Raw genomic sequence first — 10,434 nt, forward strand, 5'->3', positions numbered from 1 at the left:
CTATTATCTTTTGGATAAGTACTTCTATATTGGTTTGTATTCTCATCTGTTGTTGATTAACCTCTTTGTTTAGATGACGAATGTACAATAGTTTGCTTAGCCATATATGTGTGAAAGTTGCTGATAGTGAGGATTCCTACAATCGACCCCAACTATATATCTTGAGATTGAAGTGTAGTTGTTTAAATGTATGGAAGTTGTATATCTGTCGATCTGCGATTTGAATTTCAAGTAGCTTTCTGGTCTCTCCATCAGCATAATATTGCTACTAAACATAAACAAATTACTCTTAATTTACAAAATCAAGATAGAATTTACTGATTTATTCTCATTTTGCACTTGTTTTTTTTAACAGTATAAATATTGTAGCGTTCCAAAAACAAATTCTCCATTATTAAATTTTGTTATAACAATCAAGCGAAAGTAGCTAACGATGAAGAAAACTCTAAAAGATTGCAAATTTGCGAGAGACCATCCATGCCTTGAGTTGTGTACATGACTTAGGCTTAGCAACAAGTTTTTATTTCAATGTGAATGATTCTCGATCAAATTAGCTGTTTATATTTTCAATCTTACTATTCAGTTCCAACAAGTCATAAATGACTTGGGACAGCTAGCTATATGAAATCTCTAACAACGAAAATAAGCCGAAGTATAGAAAAAAAAACACTCTTTTTTCAATAAATAAACTTCGCGAGCTCCAGAAAAAGTTGTAACACAATTAGTATATACTCGATGCAACCAAAGAACACATTAACATGAATGCAAAAGGATTTCGTTTCTATCTAGAGAGGAGACAACACTACTTCAAAGTTCTTAGAACCCTAAGTCGTACTTGTAAAAATAAAAATCTAAGTTTACATCATTACGACTGAAACAATAGAGTTGGCTAGACCCGATTCCTCAAAAGTTAAGTTACTATCATACTCGAAACACTTGGATCCCCCAGGCATTGCTTGTGTGAATAGAAATTGCCTTGTTTCTGCTGCTTCTATATGAGTAGAACAAAAAGACCACAACAACTTAATCAAATCAGTTTTCAAGAAATTTCTCTGAATTCTACGTCCATCAGGAAGGCGAATCGCGATTCTGCAGAGTAAATTCCTGTCACATTTAGGTTCTTCAGGCAGAGCAAGATAAAAAATCTTCTCTATCAACAATTCTTTTTGATCTTCTAAATCATCATCGGTAATTTCATCAATCTCTTGTACTTCATCGCCCTTTCTAATTCATCCTTTCGCGTTGTTTCTGAATTAGATGGGTGTGATACTCGGAGGGACTGGTATCCATAAAAAACATGGCATCCTCAAGCAATTTCTGTGGCTCAACAATCCCATTCCAGGAACGCATATTCTGACCTGTTATAGGATCAATCAGCAATATCGCAGGCAGAGAATGTAACCTGTAGTAATTGCCAACTTTTTTCCCCTCCTCAGTGTCTTCGTCCTCCTGCCAGAAGACGAAGCTATTTTTGATCGCCTCAACAACAATCTCATTAGCCCAGGCGTCACAGTTCAGCATGGCTGAACTGAATTCCTTTCTGGACTGCACATTCACGAGGAACAATTTGTTATGCGCTTTTCCAGCATCTTTCGCGTACTCAAATGGCCCATCGTACAACAATTCACTCGATGGACGATCCATAAAATCAAGACTATCATGCCGTGTAGCATTAGTAGAAGACGATATCTGCTCTTCCTCCTCTGAATCCAACATTTCCTCGTCATGATATACGCTTGACGAACCGTTGTATAGTCCTGCATTGTTGTTGATTCCATTGTAGAAACGTTGAATTGCTTCCTGCAGATTCCAGTTTGTTGCCTGAAGGAATTGCCGGGCAGTACCGGCGGTCTCGTCGACGACGATAAGATCTGTTGTTCGTCTGATAATACGTTAGCCATGGCTTTGATGATTTTATTTAATTCACTATGATTTTGTACAAGAAAGACATAGTTTGTTACACCCATATTTATAATAGTGCGAGACTCAACTCAAATTTGATTAGAAATAGGAAAACGTATTTCGATTTCAACTAGGAAATTTATTTATTTGTAAATTAAGGAAACTAACAAATATGAAATACCTTCTCCTGGACAATTTAGGATTATAATGAATTAAAGAAAGTATTAGTGACACCAATCCTAAATAATTTAGGATTTACTAATGTTGGCTTAATTCTCCACTTTTCTCTCTATTATGACTTTTGCGTATAAAGAAACTTGAGATTATACGAAGTGTTATCATAATTTCGTTTATATTTCAACATCAAAGGTGACAAAAATTATATCTTTCGATGAGTAAAAAGTATATTAATGTAAGATAAGAGGTAAAATTTCATAAGTAGCTAATATTTGGACAATAAATGAGGTGTTATAACAAAAGTTGTCTAATTACTTTGAGTTTTTTTTCCCTGATTTTTTATCAAAATTAAGTTTTACTTTTTTCTTGTAAGGAAAATAAAAATAACCATATTCAGAAAAATATAATTCTTTTTCATATCTGGCTAATCTCTTTTTGGAAGAAAAATTTTTTATCTCTATAAATAGAAGACCCGTCTTCTCATATCATAACACAATAGCATTCACAATCATTTAAGAGTTTTGTTTATTGGGAGATCAATTAGTTTTTATGCTTTTTGATTTAGGTTATTAATATCTAGGCCAATTGGCCGAATCATATCTTCAATATTATGTTTTAGTTTTTTTTTTTGTTATCTTATTTATCGTCTCAATAGTTTGCAACTATTAACTTCCGTACGACGCCCTCTCGATTTCGAACTCAACAATTACGGGGTGTCCAAAAAGCCTAAATATGTCAGTTTTGTCAAGCAAGCCTAAATATGTCAGTTTAAAGTTGCTTCGAAAAGACAATTCTATCTACAACGTTTAGTTGATGAATTAGTTTTCCAACTAAAGAAAATGATAATAATATGATGATGAATGCTCATTTTAGATTTAGCATGTTGCAAATGTTGTACATAACTAAAAAACAATCGTCCAATCCATTTTACTATAACAATCAAGTGAAAAGAGTCAAAAGAGTAAATTAATAAAAATATTTTATTTTATTATTTATGATTGCTTATGTAAGATGTTTTCTTATTTGTATTTGGATCTGTTCGAATTTGAAAGTAGGTTCTTTCGAAATAATGCCTCTCTACTTGCACGAGGTAATGATAAGGTCTGCGTACATTGTGATTCCACTCGATATGTTTTGTTGTTGATTTCTCAAGGACAGAGTGAAGAAAAAAGTGGACAAGTAATATGAGACGAAAGGAATAGTAGTTATGAACATTCAAACAAAGGGGTAAAGAAAACATATTTTGATGTAGTTATGCAAAAAAATTTTATCCAAGATTATCTAAGTGTCATATTGTGATTTGTAACTGTAATATTACCCCGAAGTAATTGTTAACCTCAGCAAAAAGAAGACTAGACTTGATCAAGTTGATTTTTAGAGTTTCTTATAAATTGTTGTTAGCTATAGTAAATTAGTAATGAGTCATTGTAAATAAGTCATTCAAAATTCAGGGTTCAAATTGTTTTTTTTTTTTATTGTTCTAATATAATATGGAAGAGACGTCAAATCTATTTTTATATCATTCTACATTAATAGTATATCGAAGTCAAAATTTTCATCAACTCATACTCAAAGTCTCAAATCGATAGTCAACTAAAAGAACCGGCCAGTTTAAACCTTGTGCGTCCCTTGAAAAATAATATAACAACAAAACATATCCATGGATTCTGAAGAAGGTGGAATGCGTGTAGTTCGTAACTGTACCTCAGAGGTGAAATAGAGAGATTATTTCTGATGAATAGTTGGCTCAAGACAACAACAATAGTAAAAAGAAATGAACATATATAATGAAGATAAATATATTATCATAGTAATATTTATTCTGATCTAATTAATATTCAATAAATGATAAAGGGATAAATATACCCTCGAACTATGATAAATGGTGTGTATATACCTTTCGCGTCATACTTTGGGTACACATGTGCCCCTGCTGTTAATGAAATGGTATGTATATGCCCCTTACACTAATGGTAGGGGCATATGTGTATCCAAAGTATGGCGGAGGGTATACACGTACCATTTATCATAGTTTAGGGTTTACTTTTCCATTTTTCGTTTAAATTTTTTTATTCCAAATAATTAACCTTAACCCACTACCGATCCAATAAACCCATCGAATTCTATTTCAACCAACTTGATTCAACCTTTATTTTTTGTTTCAAATCTGATACTCCTTTTGTTTTTCTCTTAAACGTGAATCCCAATCAAATTGCAGTAAATCTCAATCAAATTTCGGTTCGACGGAGACGCTGGCTATGTAGTGTTGACGGGTAATGGGTAGTGTTTTTCCAACAAAATTTTGCTAAAAATTGAAACGTGAGGGGTTCAATTTGTTTGGTGTTGTTTTTGAGTGCTATGGGTTAATGTGTTTTTTTTAAAAAAAAATGATAGTAATGAGTGTTAGTGTATTGTGTGTGTATATTGTTCTAGGTGTGGAAAAAACGTGTATGTTAGATAGGCGTCACTTGAGTTTTAATTGAGATCGGGTGGGGTAGTTGGTTTACTGGGTCGATTAGTAGGTTTGGGTTGATTATTTGGAATAAAAAAATTAAAATAAGAAACGGACAAATATACCCTCAAACAATGATGAATGATACATATATACCCTCCATCATACTTTGGATACACATATGCTTCTACCGTTAGTGTGAGGGGCATATATGTACCATTTCATTAACGGTAGGGGCATATATGTACCCAAAGTATGGCGGAGAGTATGTACATACCATTGATCATAGTTCGAGGACATATTTGTACTTTTTCCGTTCAATAAATAAAATAGTCGAAATGCATTGATTGAGAACTACTCCCTCCGTTTCAAAATAGTTGGCCCTTTTAGACTTGGCACTCCCCTTAAGAAAGTATTTATTAGGAGTTTATTTTATCAAATTAGTCTTATTAATTATGCTTTGAAAATATAAATTTAAGTAAATATACTTTGTTTAGTCATTTAATGTTGAGGGTAGTATTGGAAGAACATAATAAAATACTCGTGATTTCATCAAAAGGGACAACTAAATTGAAACAAATATTTTTAAAAAGAGACCAACTAAAACGAAACGGAGGGATTACTATTATCTAGAAAAAAATAATAACAAATTGCACATAGTCAATCAAGGTGGGGATGTGTCTTTATGGCATGGAATCAAATGAATATAATTAAAGAGAGACAAATCTGCATTATTAAAGAGGACCATCACAAAAAACAAAAATTAAAAAAAGAGAACCACGTTTTATTTAAGTAAAAAGTATATTATATTGTCACAATGTTTGGATTTAATTAATCAGTCGAAGAAAGAAAATTGATCTGCTCCCAAGTTTTGCAATTTGTTTTATTAATAGAATCTATTTTTATGCCTACGTCGTGCATTATTTTTATTTTTAGTGTCACGTCCACTTGTCAAACCGATATTATTCTACGTACTTTAATTTGGAGTCTGCTACAAATTTATTTTATTTTTAATTTTATATGATTTGTTTTATTAGATAGATCAATGGTTTGTTAAATCAATGATAATATAATATTGTAATAAAATCAGTGGATGAAGAATAGCAATCTCTTAATATTGGAAACACTTTTTCCTATGAAAATCAAGATATTCGCAGGCTGCGTTTATAATTATTTTGAAGAAGAAAATGATATTCAAACGGGGGCGGATTTATGTAGAAGGATTGGGGTGACACAGCGCTCGTACTTTTCGGTTGAAACTCTATATATTTATATGTATATCTGTATATATGTATCAGTTAATGTATAAATATTATTCTTGACGCCCACAATATTAAAGGGTCTAGTGGTGCGAGTGATCGAAATGGTTGTGTTTTACTCCAACAGCATGGGTTCGACCCTCACTTTACACTGTTTTTAGTTTTTTAGGACTATACTTTCTGTTTTCTCTTAAAAAACAAATTGTGGCTACGAAGAATAGAATCCTTGACCTCTTCTAACATATCACTTAATAATACCAAGCAAGACTTTATATTGTACCATCTTTTGTTAATATATATAATTATAGTTTACTCTGTGAATATTGACTCTACTATCCTAAAATATTATACGAAGATATGCTATTGTTCAAAATAGGGTGGCACCCAGGGACGGACTTAGAGCTTTATGTGGGGGTTCCTGGGAACCCGGTAACTTCCATACGGATCTTGTATTTATATTAAGAAATCTAGTAAATATATAAAATTTATAAGTTGGGAACCTACAATAAAGTGTGCTATTAGTTTAGTGGACAAAAAATTGCTTGTTGGAGCACTATTGCCCTCTTGGTTGTGATTTCTAACCACATGAATGATGTTTTTTTTTTTGAATTTTTATTTTGCTCAAGAAACCCACAAACTTAAAATCCTAGACCCGCCTCTGATGACACCCAAAACTTGCAAATCCTGGATCCGCCTCTGTGTTCAAAACAAATTCTGGATATAACATTTATGAGTTGCCATGAGGATTTTAAGTTAATATGGAGTTTGGACATAAGTTATTACGATCACATAAATCCGTAAGTGATGATACCATAAATTGGGTAAAAACTTACACGCACCCGATGTATACATCAAACTAATGTTCTTTGCCATGGTTATGTAATTAAATTAAGTAAAATACATATTGATTAATCATGGTTAAGTAACATGAGAAAATTGAAGGATAGATGTCTTTTAAGTCTTGAATGAAAGATTGGTGACATTGATCAACAGATAGGGTCAAACATTATTAGGAAACTTGATCAAGTTAATTGTGGACTTGATTAATATTTTCAAAACTTTCTAATCTTTTAAAAAATACAAATCAACTCAACCCACACCCTCTTCAATCCAAATCAACCACTTTCTCCTCTCTCTCGACAGCTTCTCTCAACTCTCTCCCAACCAACAGTTCTGCAAAATTTTTCCCTTCAACCCATGATGACAAATAGTTGGGCTTCGAGTTCCCCTCTTCAATTCAATCAACCTGTTTCTCATCCCCCTCTCGACAGCTTCTCTCAACTCTCTCCCAACCAACCGTTCTGCAAATTTATTATTTTAATCCTCGGCGACTTCAACATCCGACTACAAATAGTTGGGATTCCAGTTTCTTTTTGACTTCAATCGACGTGACAGCCTTGCTCTCCGGCCACAACAACTTCGAATTCTTCATCGGTCCTTTTCTTCTTTCATAGGTAAAAATTTATGGCCTTTTTAGTTTTGAAGAAAATGAGTAACTTGAGCCAACTTCTCTTATAGTATTGGTTAACAATTTCAATAATTGTTGCACTAATTTGAAATGCGGTCTGAATAAAACCCTAATTTCTGGTATTTCTTCTCTTCTCTTCTCTTTTCAAAGTGAATTATGATATTTTGTTGTTTGCTGCTTTTTTTTGAAGTTTGATTTTTATTGTTTGTGTTTATAAAAATAAAAGGACAATTTGGTTTGATTTGTTTTGTTCTTGTTCTTGATAAAAATGATGAAATTGCTATTTTTTGTTTAACAAAATCGTGCTACTGTTTCCTCCGACAGATTACCCATCTGGTGCAACATATTAACCATCTGATGCAATAGATTCATCATATGATGTAACAAATCAACCATCTGATACACCAGAAGAACCATCAGATTACAATTCTAATGCAACAGATTAATAATCTGATGCAACAGCTTTACCATATGTTGCAACAGATTAAGCTTCGGATAAACAATCTGATGCAACTAATTAACCATCTGGTGCAATGGAAGAACCATCAGATTAATAATCTGATGCAACAGATGAACCTCCTGTTGGATAAAATACTACCAACTCTTCCTACAGGAAAAGTCCAAGACTTGATTTTTCCAACTAATCATTCATCTGCTGCAATAGACGACCCTATATTGGAAGAAATCTAAACAGTATTAACCAGTGATAACTGTTCCAACAAATCACTCATGTGTTGCAACAGATGTAAGACCTATTGCACAAACCATTCATCTTTCTCAACAGATTAGTGATATATTTTGTATTGTAGTAACAGATTACTCAGCCATTGCTATGGATTATTTAACTGTTCCAATAGATCACTCATATATTACAACAGATGATGTCACAACAGCTGTGTGTTCTGTTGAATAGATCATTCATTTGTCTTAAAAGATGAGTGATATATTTTGTATTGTTGCAACAGCTTACTCATCCGCTGCAATAGTTTGGTTATATACTGCAACAGATATACTACCTGGTGTAACAGATCGGTGATCTGTTGCAACTGTTATTTTACTATTTTGCTTGTTTGATTTACTGTTATCCTTTATTAACGATGCATTAATCAATAATAATATATTATTTTATGTTCCTGTTAATTTTAGATAATATGGTTTCCAAAAGAACAGAAATCAAATCAAGTCCAAGTAAAGGAACAAGTGAAGCAACTAGGCTACATCCACCACTCTTTGAGCTTGCTTTACAAGCATTATCTCAATCAAAAGCAGAATATGATGAACACGGGGAGGAGGAATGTTTCAAAAGAGATGATGCAGATGCTAATAGCCCTTCCACCGAAGAGCTGGTCAAAGCCTTCAGCATTTATCGTTATCCTGTGAGAATGCAGTGTGATGGTGTCACAGATTTAACGGGTGATTTCGTGGTTAAGTCAGCCATGGAAAAATCTTTCGACGCCTTCAAAAAAAATACTTCGAGAATAAAAATTGGACTTCTTAGACTCAATAAAATCCGGGTCGTAGGTTTTTTACTTGTAAGATTTCAAAGGTAATATTTTTTTATTTAATTAATTGATTAATTATTGACTTGTAATTATTTTGTAATTGTGTTATTTTTTATAGAAATTGGGTGGATGCGATTACTTTGATTGGTATGACGAACGACACCCTTCACAAGCAAATCGTGTAATCTGGGGTTTGTTGAACAAAGTCAAGGCTTATGAAGAGAAACAAAATCGAGCAAGAAGATACTACATTGTTGCCGTTATTGCTACTAGTTTGGTATTGTTGGGCATATGGATATTGAAGCCTAATTGCTGAAATTTTCATGGTGGTATGTGTATTTGCTACTGGTTTGTTGTCGACGAGCACATGGATATTCAAGCGTAACTATTGAAAAATATCAAAAAGATTTAGGCATATGTTGTAAAATTTAGGTCATCTGTGGAAATTATCAAATAGGTCTTCCCACTGTTACAACAAATTAGACTTAGATTATTAGATTATTCATAGAAATAATATCGGCGTAATGCAACAGATGACCAACCTATTGCAACAGATAAACTATCAGCCAGAACGGATTAAAGATATTTTACAACAGATTGACAATCTAATCTATTGCATTATAAAAAAACTCAACTTTCATCAGAAAAAAAATTACTGCCACTACATGTACATGTAATAAAGTGAAGGGTGACTTGAAATTAAAAATTTCTATTTCACAGGCTCTTCTACATGCACAGGCTTCAAGCGTTCAGTTAGTACCCCATAAGCCCAGACCTTTTGCAGGTTTGCCACAGCGTTGTCGCACATAAAAGTCGTTAGCTCAACTATTTCTGTGCCGGTCAGCAAATATTCTATGTGTCAAGAGCGTGGGAGCCGCTGCTTTAGTGGCATCATCTTTTGGAAGGATCATTCCCCTGTTTTGACCTTCAAAATCTCATGATTTCTTCATCAACACTCCCTTTGGTAAATGATTCATCAGGTTACTCTCCCTCAACAAGATGGGCAATAGCACCATCAGTGGCTCCACGAGGAGAAGAAGATTGAAATCGTCGACGAGAGGTACGTTGGAGTCATAAACATTGATCTTTCCCTCCTTGAGTAGTATCTCAACAGCCCGATAATGCATGTCGTTCACGCTAATGACTGCAAGAATCCTTTTTGCCTCAGTCCAGCTCTTGCCGTGTGGATTTGGCCTGTCCTCTCTAACATAACTTAACGTTTCTTCTTCATTCAAGACCAATGTAGGAACTAGGAAATCAAGTCCCCTGCCAAGGGCTGACGCCTCTCCATTTAGTTGATCGTACCTATCCTTGAGCTTCTTGCAAAAATAGAGGTCCATTATCCTATTGGTAGCATCATAAGCTTCCCGGTACGTTAGTTGCCTTTACCTCATGAGGCAGAGAATTATGTCAACATGCTGTGAGATAAGAAGTCAATTTTTAAATAGGTTAGTAATTGTAAAGATGCAACGGATGGTCCATCTGTTGCATAGGGTTCTCTGAATCAATAATCCAATGCAACTTATGCAACAGATGGATAATAAGTTGCAACAAAACCACAACCAGTTGCAACTTGCACCAGTATACCCAGCTGTTTCAACAGATGTAAAAGCTATTGCGTAGCTTTTTCTTTATGGGGTAGATTAGAAGGTCTAGGTTAGGAAAAGTAAACTT

The 10,434-nt window shown here is 33.7% G+C and overlaps 1 pseudogene; it reads right to left on the reverse strand.

Annotated features, from left to right (window-relative positions):
• Positions 1-857: 857 nt before the first annotated feature.
• LOC107855282 lies at positions 858-1,967 on the reverse strand (annotated as a pseudogene).
• Positions 1,968-10,434: the final 8,467 nt, after the last annotated feature.

Source organism: Capsicum annuum, chromosome 1, assembly GCF_002878395.1.
Source record: "Capsicum annuum cultivar UCD-10X-F1 chromosome 1, UCD10Xv1.1, whole genome shotgun sequence".
NCBI classification, from domain to species: domain Eukaryota; kingdom Viridiplantae; phylum Streptophyta; class Magnoliopsida; order Solanales; family Solanaceae; genus Capsicum; species Capsicum annuum.